A 16,979-nucleotide genomic window follows, 5' to 3' on the forward strand; every position below is an offset into this window, starting at 1 on the left:
TGTGCAGACTCTCGGTTAACTTTACTGCCGAGAGGAAGAGTCCTTTAAATATTTCTTATGTACAAGGATTCAGTTACACAAGTCCTATAATCTCTCTAGATTTGAATTTGAAGATATACAACAAATCATAACAGTAATTCAAAATACAAAGTTGATTCAAAATAAGAGAGAATATTTGCTAGCAGTTAACTAAATCTTCTGCTGGTTCTTGGTTTTGCTGTGAGAGGAATTCTCAGTCAATAACGACAAATCTCCCGAACTACCTCCGATCGTGGTCATCATTGAAGTTGGTGATCAGAGACATCTTTTCCAAATGATTCATGGTAAGAATGTCGCCCTGGTATATTTTGGGGGAAAAGGTGGATGAGATGCCACAAGGTGAAGGGCACGTCAACTACAGGGTAGAGGAGACAGGAAACCAACCTCCAGATTATTGAACTTATTAGAGCCAGGAAAATCAGGTATTGCTGGCACATCTGTTTGATGACCTTGTCTAATGGTAATGTGAACCCAATGGTGAAAGAATAAGTTTATACGAAGGAGTATCGGGAATCTTGTCAGGCCGAACACAGAGGAACTTTATATTCTCATCCGTCCACCTACAGTAATTTTAGACAATAGGGAGGAGTTCCTGGAGTATCGTAGACCCTGCACCTTTGGAGGAAGAACCGTTGGCAACCGCCTTACCCAATTTACCCTTCTTGGACGGTGGTGGGCTGTTTTTAATTTTGTCCCCAGCGATCACTAAGGCATATTTCTCAACCACCTCCGGGCCGAGAATAGATGATGGCAGTTCGGTTTGAGCACTAGGATTCTAGGAGGCCACGATTTGTTAATTCTTGTATTTGAAGATTAGAAGAAATTTTCTGAAGGATGAGGGAGAAGACAATAACAAAAGCAACATCAAGAAGAAGTTGATAAAAGAGATATGGGAAAGAAAGAGTTGAATAATGGATAGGACCAACATCTCTTCAAATTTGAAAGCAATGATAGCAGTTTAATGCGATTTTTCGCCTAAACCTTTTCACTTCCCGAATATTTTCCAGGAGACTATCCTAAAAATGGGAGGAGTATTTTATTGGTAAAAAGCAGCTATGACACATGGCACATATTTCGAAATACACGTTGTAGTTTCCCTAGAGTCTGCTACTTTATTATTTTAGATCTTATGGTCTAGAGTCTCTAACTATGGATATTACCTCCGAGATTGCGCGAGTTCATTTCGGATAGGGGACGTCTCAAAATCATTTTCCAGGAACATGCGAGGGCCCGGACGGATGCTAACTACGGGAATACTAAATTTTGAGATACGCCGTGTCTACCCATAACCGCGCTCAATTATCACGCCAATCATAACCGGCGAGATACGTGCATGAACCGGATATTGCCAATAACGGCTAGCCTATAAATTAGGTTGTTAGGATCGGGAAACCAGGTCGTGCGGAATTTAGCCAAACAACGTTATAATGATAATAACAAAGACAATGCAAGTTGATAATAACGACAATTAAAGAAGATAAAGAAGACACAAATTTAACATGGTTCGGTCAAGGTGACCTACGTCCACAAGCGGAGAGAAGCAATTTCTATATACCAAAAGAGAGTACAAAATTAGAGTAAATACTCTAATTACCAAATACTCCAAGAGAATAACCTCACAAGATCACTCCAAAGAAAGGGTTCACACAAGTGTTTCTCAATACTCACTCTCTTACAAAATACTCTATAATGAAATAAAAGAGGAGAAAGAAAGACAAGAGTGAAAAGCTCTTGAATTGGTGTGTTTTCAAATGAGGAGAAACTCATCTATTTATAGCAAGAAATCCTTGGCCTAATAATGGATATTATGTCATGGCAAATGTCATGATCCACAAATTTGTTATAATGGATATTATGTCTTGGCAAATGTCATGAACCACAAATTTGTTATAATGGATATTATGTTATGGCAAATGTCATGAAAATTTGGTCATATTACAAATCTCCATCTTGGCCTAATTTCGGCTTATATATAGTAAATTTGCTCCACTTTCTCCGCAAAAACCCCAATGGGCAAAATCATTCTTCATAAATGCCAATCAAGTTCAGGCAAAGCTTGAACTTGGACACTGGAAGAAGTTTTATGAACATGTCAGTAGGATTGTCTCTAGTGTTGATCTTCTGAACAGAGACTTTTCTTTCAGCAATGGTTTCTCGGATGAAATGATACTTTATATCAATGTGCTTCGTCCTCTCATGATACATTTGATCTTTAGTCAAGTGAATGGCACTTTGACTATCACAGAAAATGGTAATACCACTTTGGTATAAACTGAGTTCCGCAAATAGACCCTTCAACCATAAAGCTTCTTTGATCGCCTCGGTCACTGCCATATATTCTGCTTTGATAGTAGATAAAGCTACTACATGTCGTAATGTAGCTTTTCAACTAATAGTGCAACCACCGATGCAAAATACATAGCATGTCAGTGCTCTTCTTTTGTCAGGATCACCTGGATAATATGAGTCTACAAAACCAACCAAAGTATTAGTATTTCTCCCAAACTCCAAACATGTATTTGAAGTACCTCGCAACTATCTGAGAATCCATTTCACAGCATACCAATGTGCTTTACCAGGGCAAGTCATATACCGGCTTACCACGCTCACTGTTTATGAAATGTCTGGACGTGTACAAACCATTGCATACATAATACTACCGACTGCACTAGAATAAGGAACCTGTGTCATGTACCTCTCTTCTTTCTCTGACTGCGGGGACTGAGCAGTTGATAACTTAAAATGAGCAGCAAGAGGGGCACTAACTGGTTTAGCATCTTTCATGCCAAACCTCTCCAAGACTTTCTCCAAGTACTTCTTCTAGGTCAGAAATAGCCTATTGGCTTTTCGATCTCTTTTGATCTCCATGCCAAGGATTTTCTTAGCTGCTCCCAAATCTTTCATCTCAAATTCACTTTTCAGCTGACTTTTCAAGTTGTGAATTTCTGTTAAATCCTTAGCAGCAATGAGCATGTCATCAACATATAATAATAGGTACACAAATGAACCATCTTTTAACTTTCGGAAGTAAACACAACTATCATACATGCTCCTCGAATAACCATGACCCAACATAAATGAATCAAACATTTTATACCATTGTCTTGGAGACTGTTTTAATCCGTACAAGGATTTCTTCAATAAGAAAACATGATCTTCTTTTCCTTCAATTTCAAATCCTTCGGGTTGATGCATGTATATTTGTTCCCCAAGTTCGCCATGTAAGAAAGATGTCTTAACATCAAGTTGTTCTAATTCCAAATCATACATGGCAACGAAGGCAAGCAAGACACGAATAGAGCTATGTTTAAAAATAGGTGAGAAAATATAATTAAAATCAACTCCTTGTACCTGACTATAGCCCTTTGCAACTAATCGTGCCTTATACCTCGCATCTTCAACCCCTGAAATGCCATCCTTTTTCTTGAAGACCCATTTGCAACCAACAATTCTTTTTCCTGATGGAGGCTTCACAAGAGACCAAGTACCATTCTTGTAGAAAGACTCAATTTCTTCATTCATTGCAATCAGCCACTTGGCTGAGTCAGCACCAGAAACTGCTTCTGAATATTTTGATGGTTCTCCAATTTCTTCAGTTTCCTGTGCAACTGAAAAAGCAAATGCAACATAATCTCCAAACCTTAATGGTTGTTTACCTTCTCTTCTTGGTCTATGTTTGGCTATAGAATACTCATCTTCTTCTAGTTCAACTTCAGGAGTCTCAACTTCAGTAATTTCAGCTTATGTCTCAACTTCAGGAGTTTCAACTGTATTTTGCTTCAAAGTTGATGAGCTTGGCTCAGAAGGAATGCCAATCTCACTCTCCACCTGGTTCTGTGTACTCTTTCCTTTATCTGCATTACAAGAACTAGAAGACTCTTTTCTAGAATGTAACATAGAGGATTCATCAAAGGTTACATCTCTGCTAATTATAAATTTTGATGCCGTGGGATCAGGATACCATAGTCGGTATCCTTTCACCCCAGATGCATACCCAAGGAAAATGCACTTTTTAGCCCTTGGCTCTAATTTTCCATCATTTACATGTATGTATGCACGACAACCAAATAACTTTAAATCAGAATAATTAGCAGGAGTACCTGACCACATTTCCTCTGGAGTCTTAAAGTTCAAAGGTGCAGAAGAAGCTCGGTTGACAATATAACAAGTTGTAGAGATAGCTTCTGCCCAAAAGGTATTTGTCAACCTAGCATTTGAAATCATGCAACGAGCCCTTTCCAAAAGAGTTCTATTCATCCTTTCTGCCACACTATTTTGCTGAGGTGTCATTCTCACGGTACGATGTCGAGCAATTCCTTCATTCTTGCAAAATTCGTTGAATTCATTATTACAAAATTCTAAGCCATTATCTATTCTAAGCCGCTTAACCTGTTTTCCTGTTTACTTCTCAATCAAAACTTTCCATTGTTTGAAATTTAAGAAAATATCACTTTTATTTTTCAGGAAATAAACCCAAACTTTTCTTGAATAATCATCAATGAAAGTTAACATATACCTGGCACCACCTTTTGATGGGGTACGTGAAGAGCCCCAAAGATCTGAATGAATGTAATCCAAAGTACCTTTTGTTCTATGAATTGATGGAGATTTGAAGCTGACTCTTTTCTGCTTCCCGAACACACAATGTTCACAGAACTTCATATTTCCGGTACTTTGGCCACATAAGAGACCTCTTTACTGAGGATAGAAAGACTTTTTTCACTCATATGCCCCAATCTCATATGCCACAATTTGGTGATGTCAGAATTTGATTTATCTGATATTGAAATTACAGCAGCACCTGTAACAGTAGATCCCAAAAGAGTATACAACGTACCAGATCTGCGTGCTTTCATGATCACAAGAGCACCATGAGAAATTTTCAGAACTCTACCTTCACCTGTGTACTTGCACCCAAGAGATTCTAGAGTGCCTAAAGAGATGAGATTTTTCTTCAAGTCAGGAACATGTCTATCATCGGTGAGAGTTCTCACCATACCATCATGCATTTTGATTCGGACTGTACCTTTTCCAATAACTTTGCAGGCAGCATTATTGCCCATCAAGACAACTCCACCTCCAATAGATTTATATGTGGTAAATAAATCCCGACTGAGACACATATGATAAGAACAACCCGGATCTAAAATTCACTCATTGTTAGATTTGAAACTATTATTAGTTGCTAAAAAAATAGTTCCCTCAGTCTCATCAGCAGCTACACTTGCTTCAGCAATGTCAGTATTTTTATGCTCATTTTTGTTTTCTGTATATTTTTCTTTATTTTTCAATTTAAAGCATTCAAAAATAATGTGACCTTTCTTATGACAATATTTGCTCATGACATTTCTGTATCTGGATTTTGACCTTGATTTAGGTTTCTCACTACTTGAATCTTTCTTATTGGATCTACCTCTTATAAATAAGCCTTCCCCTTGGTTCCCACTAGTTTCCCCAGTAATATCTCTATTTATTTGTTCTTTTGATTTCAAAATAGATTTGATATCTTTATAAGAAATATTATCCTTTCCATAAACCATAGTATCTCTTATATGGTTAAAAGACTGGGGTAAGGAAACAAGCAATAACACAGCTTGATTCTCATCTTTGATTTTAGCATCTATGTTACTTAAATCCATAAGAAGAGAATCAAACGTATCAAGATGTATAAGTATAGAGGTACCTTCACCAATACGAAAAGTGTAGAGTTTTTGCTTTAGGTAAAGCCTCTTTTCTACTGTTCTTTTCATATATAGGGTTTTAAGCTTTTCCCATATGCCTTTGGCTGAGCTTTCTGCTGCAACTTCACGCAAAACCTCATTTGAAAGATTTAAAATAATACATACTTTTGTCTTTTTGTCTATGACAGCAAACTTCTCATCCGTCATTTTATCCAGCATCTTCTCCTTTCCTTGTAGTGCCAAATCTAAGTCATCCTGAATTAGGATAGCTTCCATCTTTAATTGCCACATTCCGAAGTTTGCACTTTGGTCAAATTTCTCAGCATAAGACTTTGTTAGAGTCATTTATGCTTTTTAAACTAACCCGGTTAGATCTGGATCTGATACCAATTTGTTAGGGTCGGGAAATCGAGTAGTGCGGAATTTAACCAAACAACATTATAATGATAATAACAAAGACAATGCAAGTTGATAATAACGGCAATTAAAGAAGATAAAGAAGACACAAATTTAACGTGGTACGGTCAAGGTGACCTACGTCCACAAACGGAGAGAAGCAATTTCTATATACCAATAAGAGTACAAAAGAGAGTACAAAATTAGAGTAAATACTCTAATTATCAAATACTCCAAGAGAATAACCTCACAAGATCACTCCAAAGAAAGGGTTCACACAAGTGTTTCCCAACACTCACTCTCTTACAAAATACTCTATAATGAAATAAAGGAGGAGAAATCAAGACAAGAATGAAAAGCTCTTGAATTGGTGTGTTTTCAAATGAGGAGAAACTCCTCTGTTTATAGCAATAAATCCTTGGCCTAATAATGGATATTATGTCATGGCAAATGATATAATCCACAAATTTGTTATAATGGATATTATGTCATGGCAAATGTCATGAACCACAAATTTGTTATAATGGATATTATGTCATGGCATATGTCATGAAAATTTGGCTATATTACATAGGTGGATGACTATATTTGTACATTAGTATAAATATTTCTATCCCCATATATATAAAGGACTTGATTCTTTTTTAGGGACAATCATTGAGGATATACTGCAATTGTTGTGCAAAGCTTCAGTCAACTTATGTTCAACTTTGCGGATTCAATAAGAGATTCTGGCTATTTTCGCTTTTATTTTAATTCTATTTCTATTCATCTTGCACTTATTTGTAGTTATTGACGAGCGCAAAACACGCACTTAAATTATGCTCGCTAGTCAAAGATAGTATAGTATAATATCGTATCCATAGGGATTGGAGTTAAACAATAATTTCTTAGTTTCTAGCTTGATTGCTATCCAGGAGAATCAGCAATTGAGATTTATATGATTAATAACTAAAATTAACTAAGAATCTAAAGTTATTGACTAATGATTATCGCAACAAAGGTAAGCAAGGAAGTTATCACTGCAGAAAATATGGTTTTGATAGGATTGGTGCAAGATAATTGTTTGAGATATAACTCTAGATAACTCACTCCTAATGTTCAAGTGATTCTCTCGAATTCACTCAATTATTAGTTCAAACGTTCAGCAAAAACTCCTCTTTCGATTAAGTTTTAAACTCACAAGATGAATCAATTTAAGCACGTGAAGATGTGCAAAAATGCGTAGTGGATTGGTCCTTAGGAGAACCCTTCTCGATTATCCTCCTAACTAGGTTTAATCAACTATTCAATTAGCCTCTTTCGATTACTAAGAAGAATTAATGAACTCAACCAATAAGATAATGCAAAGATATCACAAGTTATGCCTCTCTCGATTACATGAACTAGTGAATATAGATACAACAATTAAATCATCCAAAAATGCTTCAATACATAAAACTAGCGTTATAATCCACAAACAATCATCAATACACCAAATCCATCAAACACTAAAGAGAACTACTCTGAAGATATGGAGTAATTTATCACAAATATATTTAAAGTAAAGGAAAACATAAAACAATCCAAACTCGGGTCTTGAGTGAGGATTGAATGATGAACTCCTTGTGCTTTTGCTTTTCCAACTCCTCCTTAGCCTCCCACGGTCTCCAATATATCCAAAAGTCCAGAAAATAATGTTTTCCCATATATTTATACCAAGTAGGGTCGGGCCCAGACGAAATCACCTTCTCTTAACCGAAATAGGAAAATTACTCTGTAAACATTGCACAGACGCGCCGCATGGGGCGACGCGCCATGCGGGGCATTAGTGGGGAAATCCAGAGAGTTGTTTTTGACATGCAGCAAGAAATTGTACACGTGCGGCACCCCACACACCACCCCACGCGTCGCCGCAGTGGGGCTTTCTCAGAGTACGGAATTTCCCTTGCTTTTTGATATCCATAGGTGGTTCTCGACCCCCGAACACGATTCCGGCTTAATCCCTTGGGTTTTTACTCAAACTTCAAAGATCCAAATCACTCAAATTCATTCCATAACATCTACATAGCTCAGAATCACTCCTACAAGGTATAAAACACACAATAAGTTCAAACCACTATCAGTTAAAGCTCAAAACGAATAAAGTGCAGTAAATTGGAGTACAATAAGCGACAAACACGAGATTATAGCCTACCATAAACACCCCACACTTAAACCATTGCTCGTCCTCGAGCAATTAAACTACACTTCATAAAGACACGACCTTTTTAAACAACCCTCCTAACTCATCATACCAAGAATATTTAAAGCAGAATAAGCACTCTAACGTAACATCCTCGCCTCAAGATTTGACTCACAAGCACCATGAATTTTTCACAACGCGCTCACTTACTCTAACACAGAGGTCAGCGACATTACCTTTCCTTCGTGAATCAAGTGCCCTCACACAACAATAGAGAGTAGTTCCACACACAATAAAATTTAAGAACAATTAGGAACTCAAGATAAAAAGAATTCTCTCAATCTGAGAAACAGCATTCATGTTCCACAAAAGACGTACCATAAGCTTGCCCGTAGTGTACTACTCTACTAATTGAGCTCATTCAGTCAAGGATCAAGTAGGACTTTCATTGGTTGTAATATAGGCTGCGGGATGGGTATGATACATTTAGATATAAGAGTGACTACACCTCCCTAGGAACTTTAATACATACATTTCACTGTTCAAAACCCCACACTTATGTCAAACCATAACTCCACCTTCATATAAATATACATTAACTCCCTGCTTCTTTAAGCACAATTACATCAAGAGTTACCACTATCAAGAAATATTTTTTGCAGTGATACACTAATCTTTTTTTCTTTCTTTTACAATTCAAGTGGCTCTTACTTTTTTTAAAACAGTGCACATTTCTCCTTATTTCATTAGTTCCACTCAAAAACCAAACCAACCACCCCACACTTCAACTTTTGCAAAGTTCATAACAAATTCAAGTGCTCACGAGAGATACAAGGTTCAAATAGATGGTCAATTCAAGAAAATGGGTAAGGCTTGTAATGTGGTTGCCAAAGAAACAAGATTACAGGCTCAAAGGGGTTACAATTAGGTGGGTAAAAGCTTATAACTGGCTCAATAAAGAAACGCCTAAATCACTTCCAAGACTGAATAAAAAATCTATTTCGCTTTGCAAACACACGGGGCAAGTTCTAGACATCAAATGCAATGCACTGAATAAAACAAAACCCCACACACACATGGAAAATAACTCACACAGGATCAGACTCATCAAGACACCCTAGTTAAAGAAGTCAAGCAAAGTTAAGATCATACAATTTAAGGTACTTGTACAAGAGTCAAAAACTGAGCCTAAGCGTCACAACTAAAGCACTTACTATTCTCAAGGCAAAATAAAGTCAAGAGATATTGCTTCCATTTCAAATTATTGCACAAGGTTTCCTACTCCTAAAAAAATAAAAACTAACTACACCTGGTTCAAATAAATTCCTTGAAAAAGAACCGCGACACAAAGAAAAACCAAGGGGGATTAATATACTAGCTAACAAAAGAAAATCTTTTTGTCTTTTTCTTTCGACTTTAATCCCTCAAGAAACCCATCGAATGATATCCATCGTCGGGAAAAATTGAAACATTTCAATTTTTATGGTTTTTTCAAACAAATGTAACTAACAAAACTAACACATATACATACAACATACAGTTATCCCCCACCCCACACTTTAAGTTGTGGCATGTCCCCATGACACACAATTAAAAAATATAAGGTAAAGAAAACTTCCCTGAACATCTAGTCGGGGTCAAAGTCGAAGTCGGGATCCATTCCTCACCTTCGAACTAATGCGCACATTCATGTAGACAGCTTCTTCTCAGCCTTTTTGGGGTACACCCCATACTTATCTTTCTCACTCAGTGCAACCTTCTCTTTTGAGCCCTGCACTTTCCACTCAACACTTACAACTAGTTTGTTCTTTTGCACCCCCTTTTCTACATTCATATCAAAAGTCACTGTCTCATCACCCACTCTAAGCATGAGTTTCTTCTCGTTTATATCCAATATTTCTCTACCCGTTGCTAGTAATGGTCTTCCTAAGATGAGGGGGACCTCTTTGTTCTCCTCCATATTCACTACTATAAAATCTACAGGAAATACAAACTTATCTACCCGAACTAAGACATCTTCCACTATCCCCTCGGGTATCAGAGTCGTTTGGTCTGCCAGCTGCAAAGATATTGGCACTGACCTTATCTCTCCAATCTCCTTATCCAGTTTCCTGTAAATAGATAGAGGCATTAAGTTAATTGAGGCACCAGAATATTAATAGAGCCTAAAGAGCAAGTTATAGAAAAACTCCCTCGATCTCTACACTTTTGTGGGAGTTTGTTTTGCAATATCGCACGGCAATGCTCTATGAGCTTGACCACTGATGTCTCTACTATCTTCCTCTTCTTTGTCATGATCTCCTTCAAGAATTTGGCATAAGATGGCATTTGAGAGAGCACTTCTATGAATAGCAAATTTACATTAACTTGTTTCAGCATATCCAAAAATCTCCCAAATTGCTTGTCCAAGTTTTTTCTATATAGCTTTTGATGAAAAGGTAGAGCAGGCATATGCTCGCTCTCATTAGATTCATCCCTTCTTGATTTTTCTTCCTTCTTCTTCTTCTCAGTTTTCATCGGTCCTTTCTTCTTCTTATCAACATCATCTTTCAGTTCCTCCCCACTTTCTTTTTCAAGTTTCACATCATTTTGGATCGGGGTGGGATCTTTCAACACTTGCCCACTTCTCAAGGTTACAGCATTCACTATGTCTTTGGGATTCTTCTCAGTATCAGCGGGCAGAGTACCTGGGACTCTCTCGGATAATATTATTGCAATCTGTCCCACTTGTCTCTCCAAGTTTTGAAAACCAGTGCCCAATTCTTTGATAGCTGCCCCATGAGAATCCAGCCTCTCATCTGTCTTGATAATGAAGGCCTTCATTAGATCTTCTAGACCAGGCTGATTGGACTGTTGAGGCTGGAACTGCTGCCTCTACTGATTTTAGAAGACTGGAGCTCCTTGTCCCTGAGGTCAAGAGTTATTTTGTTGCCACGCATTTTCCGTACCTCCAGGTGAACTCCATGAAAAAACGGGGTGCCTCTGACCCATTTCATTATAATTTCCCACAACATTCACTTCCTCAGTTGAGGCTTGACACTTATGAGTAGGATGTCCTCTTCCACATATATCACAAGCTGCACGAGGCTCACTTTGTATTGTATCTAAGGTAATCTTCCGTATTTCTTTAGCCATAGCATCAAGGTGTACCTACACAAATATGTTACCATCAACATGGTGAACACATGTCGATCTTCTTCTTTCAGCACTCTCAGAAGGCCATTGATTTGCATCTTCAAACAACTCATCAAGAATTGTGACTATCTCCTCTGGAGTCTTCTTTATCAATGGGCCTACAATTGCATTGCTCAATGTTCTACGTGAGGCTGATGTCAATCCATCCCAAAAATCCTGGAGTTGCATCCAGAGTTTAATTCCGCTATGTTGACACTTTCTAACAATCTCCTTAAACCTCTCCCATGCTTCAAAAACAGTTTCATTTTCTTTCTGGCAGAAGTTATGGATTTCTCTTCTAAACTTGCCCATTTTAGCTGAGGAGAAATATTTATCAAGAAATTTTCTGGTCATCTCCTCCCAAGTTCTAATTTATCCCGTGGGCAAGCTCTAAAGCTACTACTTAGCATCATCTTTGAGTATGAAGGGGAATGCTCTTAAGTACACTGCATCTTGTGACATGCCATTTTATTAAAAGGTATTTATAATCTCCTCGAAGTCCATTAGATATGTGTTTGGATCTTCGTTTGGCTTCCCTCTGAAGACATATCAATTCTGAAGGGTTTGAAGCAACCCTTGCTTTAACGAGAAATTTTTTATTGCAAATGGAGGTGGTCTAACACTTGATAAACCTTGATTGTAGACCGGTCTAGTATAATCGCCAAGTGGTCTCCCAGTCAAGTATTGATGTTGATTAAGTCTGAGACCCCTATCTTCTTCATAGATGTTCTGCGCATCGCTAATAGTTGCTTCCTCAACATCTCGTGCAACTAATTCTCTTCGTTGGGCTGCTTCTCTCGTAGCCAAATCTATATTATCTTCACCATTTCTAGCCATAAGTTATTTGGTTGAGGATTGCCCAAATTTTTATGTTGTCTCGGTGAGATTTCTTTTCTACTTCAGCTGTCGCCATTATTTTTCAATTTCTGGCTCGTATGGTAGCACTTCTGTGATGACCCAAAAGGTCATTTTATGTTTTAGAACTCGAATATGTGCTCTTAAGCCTTAAAAATCTCAATTTTACCCTTTTCGATTTGCGTACACAATCCGGGCAGGTTTCCGGAAAGCTTTTATGTTGAAACTAATAAAAATAAGAATTTTTGCCTTAAAAGTTAATTTTAGTTGACTTCGGTCGACATTTTATGTAAACGGGCCCGGATCCGTACTTTGACGGTCCCGATAGGTCCGTATCGAATTATGGGACCTGGGCGTATGCCCGGAATCGAATTCGGAGGTCCCTAGCTTTAGTTATGAACTTTTGATGAAAATTAAAAGTTTGGAAATTATTTGTTTTTAAGAATTGATTGATATTTGGCATTGTTAGTATCAGGTCTGTATTTTGGTTCTGGAGCCCGGTACAGGTTCATTATTATATTTAAGACATGTCCGTGAAATTTGGTGAGAAACAGAGTTGATTTAACGTGATTCGGACGTCCAGTTGAGAAAATATAAATTTTAAAGTGTTCTTGAGAATTTCATTTGATTTGGTGCTAAATTTAGAGTTCTAGGTGTTATTTTGATGATTTGATCGCACGAGCAGGTCCGTATGATGTGTTTAGACTTGCGTGCATGTTTGGTTTGGAGCCCCGAGGGCCCGGGTTCCATTCGGGCGATGTGCGAGTTGAGTTCAAACCTCAACAAGGCTGCTGGTGTACCAAATCTGGTGTGCCCGCACCTGCAAGCCTTTGGTCGCAGGTGCGAGCGAAAGCCCCGCAGATGCGACCCAGGCCTGGACTTTATTTTTCCGCAGATGCAGACTTTTCGCAGGAGCGGGACCGTAGAAGCGGAACCCTGTCCGCAGGTGCGGCCCCACTTGGCCCAGTCCTTTTCCGCATAAACACACATCCCGACCGCACATGCAATTGCGCAGGTGCGACAAAAGCACCGCAGGCGCGAAGGTCGCTAGGCAGTGAGCATTTAATTCGGACTCCAGCCATTTTTTCTTCTCGTTTTCAACAGGATAGGAGGCCTAGGGCGATTTTTCAAAGACATTTTCTTCCCCAAATCATAGGTAAGTGTTTCTTAACTCATTTCTTTCAATCTTTTACTTAATTTTACTAGAATTCAACCTAAAAATCTAGAGTTTCATGGTAGAATTAAGGGTTAGGGTAGAAATTAGGAATTTCGAGAATTTGGGGATTTAGACCTCAATTCGGGGTCGGATTCCAAAACTAATTACATATTCGGGCTCGGGGGTGAATGGGTAAGAGAATTTTGGTCCGAACCTCGGATTTTGACCAAGCGGGCCTGGGGTCGATGTTTTTGACTTTTGGAGGAAAATTTTGGAAATTTATGAAATATAATCGATTCTTTTAGCAATATTTGATATTAATAAGTTAATTTTGAATAGATACGAGTGGTTTAGAGGTGAATTCCAAAGGAAAAGATGTGATTGAGAATTAAGTGGCCTTCGGAGTGAGGTAAGTGTGGTGTCTAACTTTGGCTTGAGGGAATAGGTATTGTGTGAGTATTTGCTACGTGTTTTGATGTGGAATACGACGTATAGTTCAGGTGACGAGCATCTATACGTTGTGGTCGAGTCATAGCATGCGAGTGAAAATCCATTTCTTGCAAATTTGTAGTCTTAAATCTTGTTATCCATGCTTATTGTTGTTGTTGAAATGTTGGATGACTTGTATCCGGTTCCACCAAGGACGATAAAAGTGTGAATATTGATTCGAGGTTGAGATGTTAAATTGTGAAAGTAATCATTTATGAAATATTGATTTCTTGTGAAACTTCTCTCTATCCGTTGTTACTGATTCTGTGAATTGTGAGGAAGAGTGTAAAGCACGAAGGGTGATGCCGTGCATAATTTAATTATATTGTGAGGAAGAGTGTAAAGCACGAAGGGTGATGTTGTGCATAATTTAATTATATTGTGAGGAAGAGTGTAAAGCACTAAGGGTGATGTCGTGCATAATTTATTTATATTGTGAGGAAGAGAGTAAAAGCACGAAGGGTGATGTCGTGTAGTCTTATTTGTTATTTGGTGAGGTTGAGAGTAAAAGCACGAAGGGTGATGCCGTGCAATTTTCCTTGCTGTCTTAATTGCTCAATTCGTTTAAGGATTTCCGGTTTAATTATGTCTTTTCATTGTACTCACTCTTTATGTTATATTCCCCCACTATATGTTCCTCTCCCATTATTTCTGCATTTATTGCTTTATTTATTGTTGTTGCCTCTAGTATGATTATACTGTTCAGGTTATATGTGGGTGTCTTGTCCTAGCCTCGTCACTACTTCGCCGAGGTTAGGTTCGACACTTACCAGTACATGGGGTCGGTTGTACTGATGTTGCACTCTGCACTTTCTGTGCGGATTTTGGTACCGGCTCAGGTTGATTGAGATTTTCTACTGGTCCACTGTCCGGAGACTCAAGGTAGATCTGTTGACGTTCACAGACCTTGAAGTCCCTGTCTATCCTTTATGTCTTACTGTTTTCTTTCATTCAGACAGTTGTATTTCCTTCAGATTATTACTTGTTGTAAATTCTAGAATGTTCGTGAATTGTGACTCCAGATCCGGGTGGTAGTAGTTAATACAGATTTATGATATTCTACACTTGTTATATTTTATTGTAGTTAATTAATGTTAATTACTGAACGGAAATAAGGAATTGGTAAATGATTCTCTAACGTTGGCTTGCCTAGCAAGTGAAATGTTAGGGGCCATCACTGTCCTGTCGGTGGGAAATTTCGGGTCGTGACAGTTGGTATTAGAGCCCTAGGTTGCTTAGGTTTCACGATTCACGAGCAAGCTTAGTAGAGTCTGGAGGATCGGTACGGAGATGTCTGTGCTTATCTTCCAGAGGCTATGAAGTTTAGGAACAAGTTTCACTTCTTTTCTTCTCTGTCGTGCGATTTTTCTTTCTCAATATTGATTGAACTCTTCTACTCTTATTCTCTCGCAGATGGCGAGAACACGTACCGCTTCCTCAGCTGAGTAGCAACCAAAGCCTCCAGTGACAGCTCCTACGCGGGGCAGAGGTTGAGGCCGAGGCCGTGCCAGAGACCGAGGCAGGGGCAGGGCTCAGCCTAGGGGCCGAGCAGCAGCCCTAGCAGTGGAGCCTCAAATAGAGCTTGATGATGAGGTTCCAGCTCAGACTGTTCCTGCCATACCAGCTCAGGTTCCGGAAGGGTTCATTGCTACCCCACTACTTCAGGATTCTTTGGTCCGTTTGGTGGGCCTTATGGAGAGTGTGGCCCAGACTGGCACATTTCCCATGGCACCAGCAGACTCTCAGGCTGGAGGAGGAGCCCAGACTCCCACCACTCCCGCTCCGGAGCAGATAGCTCCCCAGTATCAGGCTCCAGCAGCTCAGCCAATCGGATTAGTTCAGCCGGTTATTGCGGCACAGGTCGGATATGGGCCAGCTATGTCTTCTGAGGCTTTATGGATATTGGACAGGTTTATCATGCTCTTTCCTATTCACTTCAGCGGTGCTCCTTCAGAGGATCCCCAGGAGTATCTTGACAGTTGTCACGAGGTTTTACGGAACATGGGTATAGTGAAAACCAATGGGGTCAATTTTGCTGCATTTCAGATGACGGGTTCTGCCAAGAAATGGTGGAGAGATTATTGTTGACCAGACCAGCTGGGTTGCCTGCTCTTACTTGGGACCAGTTCTCTCAGCTCTTCATAGAGAAATTTCTGTCTATCACATTGAGAGAGGAGTGTCGCCATCAGTTTGAGTGTCTGACTGTTACTCAGTATGAGACCCGTTTTATGGATTTGGCCCGTCATGCTATTCTTCTGCTTCCCACCGAGAGAGAGAGGGTGAGGAGGTTTATTCATGGACTTGCTTAGCCTATCAAATTGCAGATGGCTAAGGAGACTGGGAGTGAGATTTCTTTTCAGGCGGCTGCTAATGTTGCTAGACTAGTCGAACTGGTTCTTACTCAGGGAGGTCAGTGGTTTGACAAGAGACCTCGTCATTCCGGTGAGTTCAGCGATGCCTCATCTAGAGGTAGGAGTACTTTTGGTAGAGGGCATCCCCCCAGGCCATTTCATTCAGCGCTCCAAGCATCCCACGGTACCTCAGGTGGTCGTGGATCTCACATGCATTATTCCGACCAGCTAGCCTACAGTGCACCACCTGCTCCTATTAGTTCACCTCCACTCCAGAGTTATCAGGGTGATTATTCAGGTCGACAAGGTCAGTTTCAGGGTCAGCAGGCACAGCAGCCGAAGTTATATTATACTTATGGTGATCCGAGGCACATTGCTAGATTTTGCCCTCGGGCAACGGGCAACTCACAACATCAGAGTTCTCGTGCCATGGTTCCAGCACCAGTTTCTGCACCACTTGCTCAGCCAGCCAGAGGCAGGGGTCAGGCAGCCAGAGGTAGAGGCCAGACTGTTAGATGTGGAGGTCAGGCCGTTAGGGGTAGAGACCAGCCAGTTAGATGCTATCTCAGGGACGTAGTTCAGGGTGGTGGGGCCCAACACCGGTGTTATGCTTTCCCAGCCAGGCCTGAGGCTGAGTCATCTGACGTTGTTATCACAGGTACTGTTTCAGTTTG

The 16,979-nt window shown here is 39.5% G+C and overlaps 1 non-coding gene across 1 annotated transcript; it reads left to right on the forward strand.

Annotated features, from left to right (window-relative positions):
- Positions 1-11,653: 11,653 nt before the first annotated feature.
- LOC117281606 (small nucleolar RNA R71) lies at positions 11,654-11,760 on the forward strand. The gene has a single exon (XR_004512240.1). It is a non-coding gene; the product is annotated as a small nucleolar RNA R71 (small nucleolar RNA).
- Positions 11,761-16,979: the final 5,219 nt, after the last annotated feature.

This window comes from Nicotiana tomentosiformis, chromosome 9 (assembly GCF_000390325.3).
Source record: "Nicotiana tomentosiformis chromosome 9, ASM39032v3, whole genome shotgun sequence".
Taxonomy (NCBI): domain Eukaryota; kingdom Viridiplantae; phylum Streptophyta; class Magnoliopsida; order Solanales; family Solanaceae; genus Nicotiana; species Nicotiana tomentosiformis.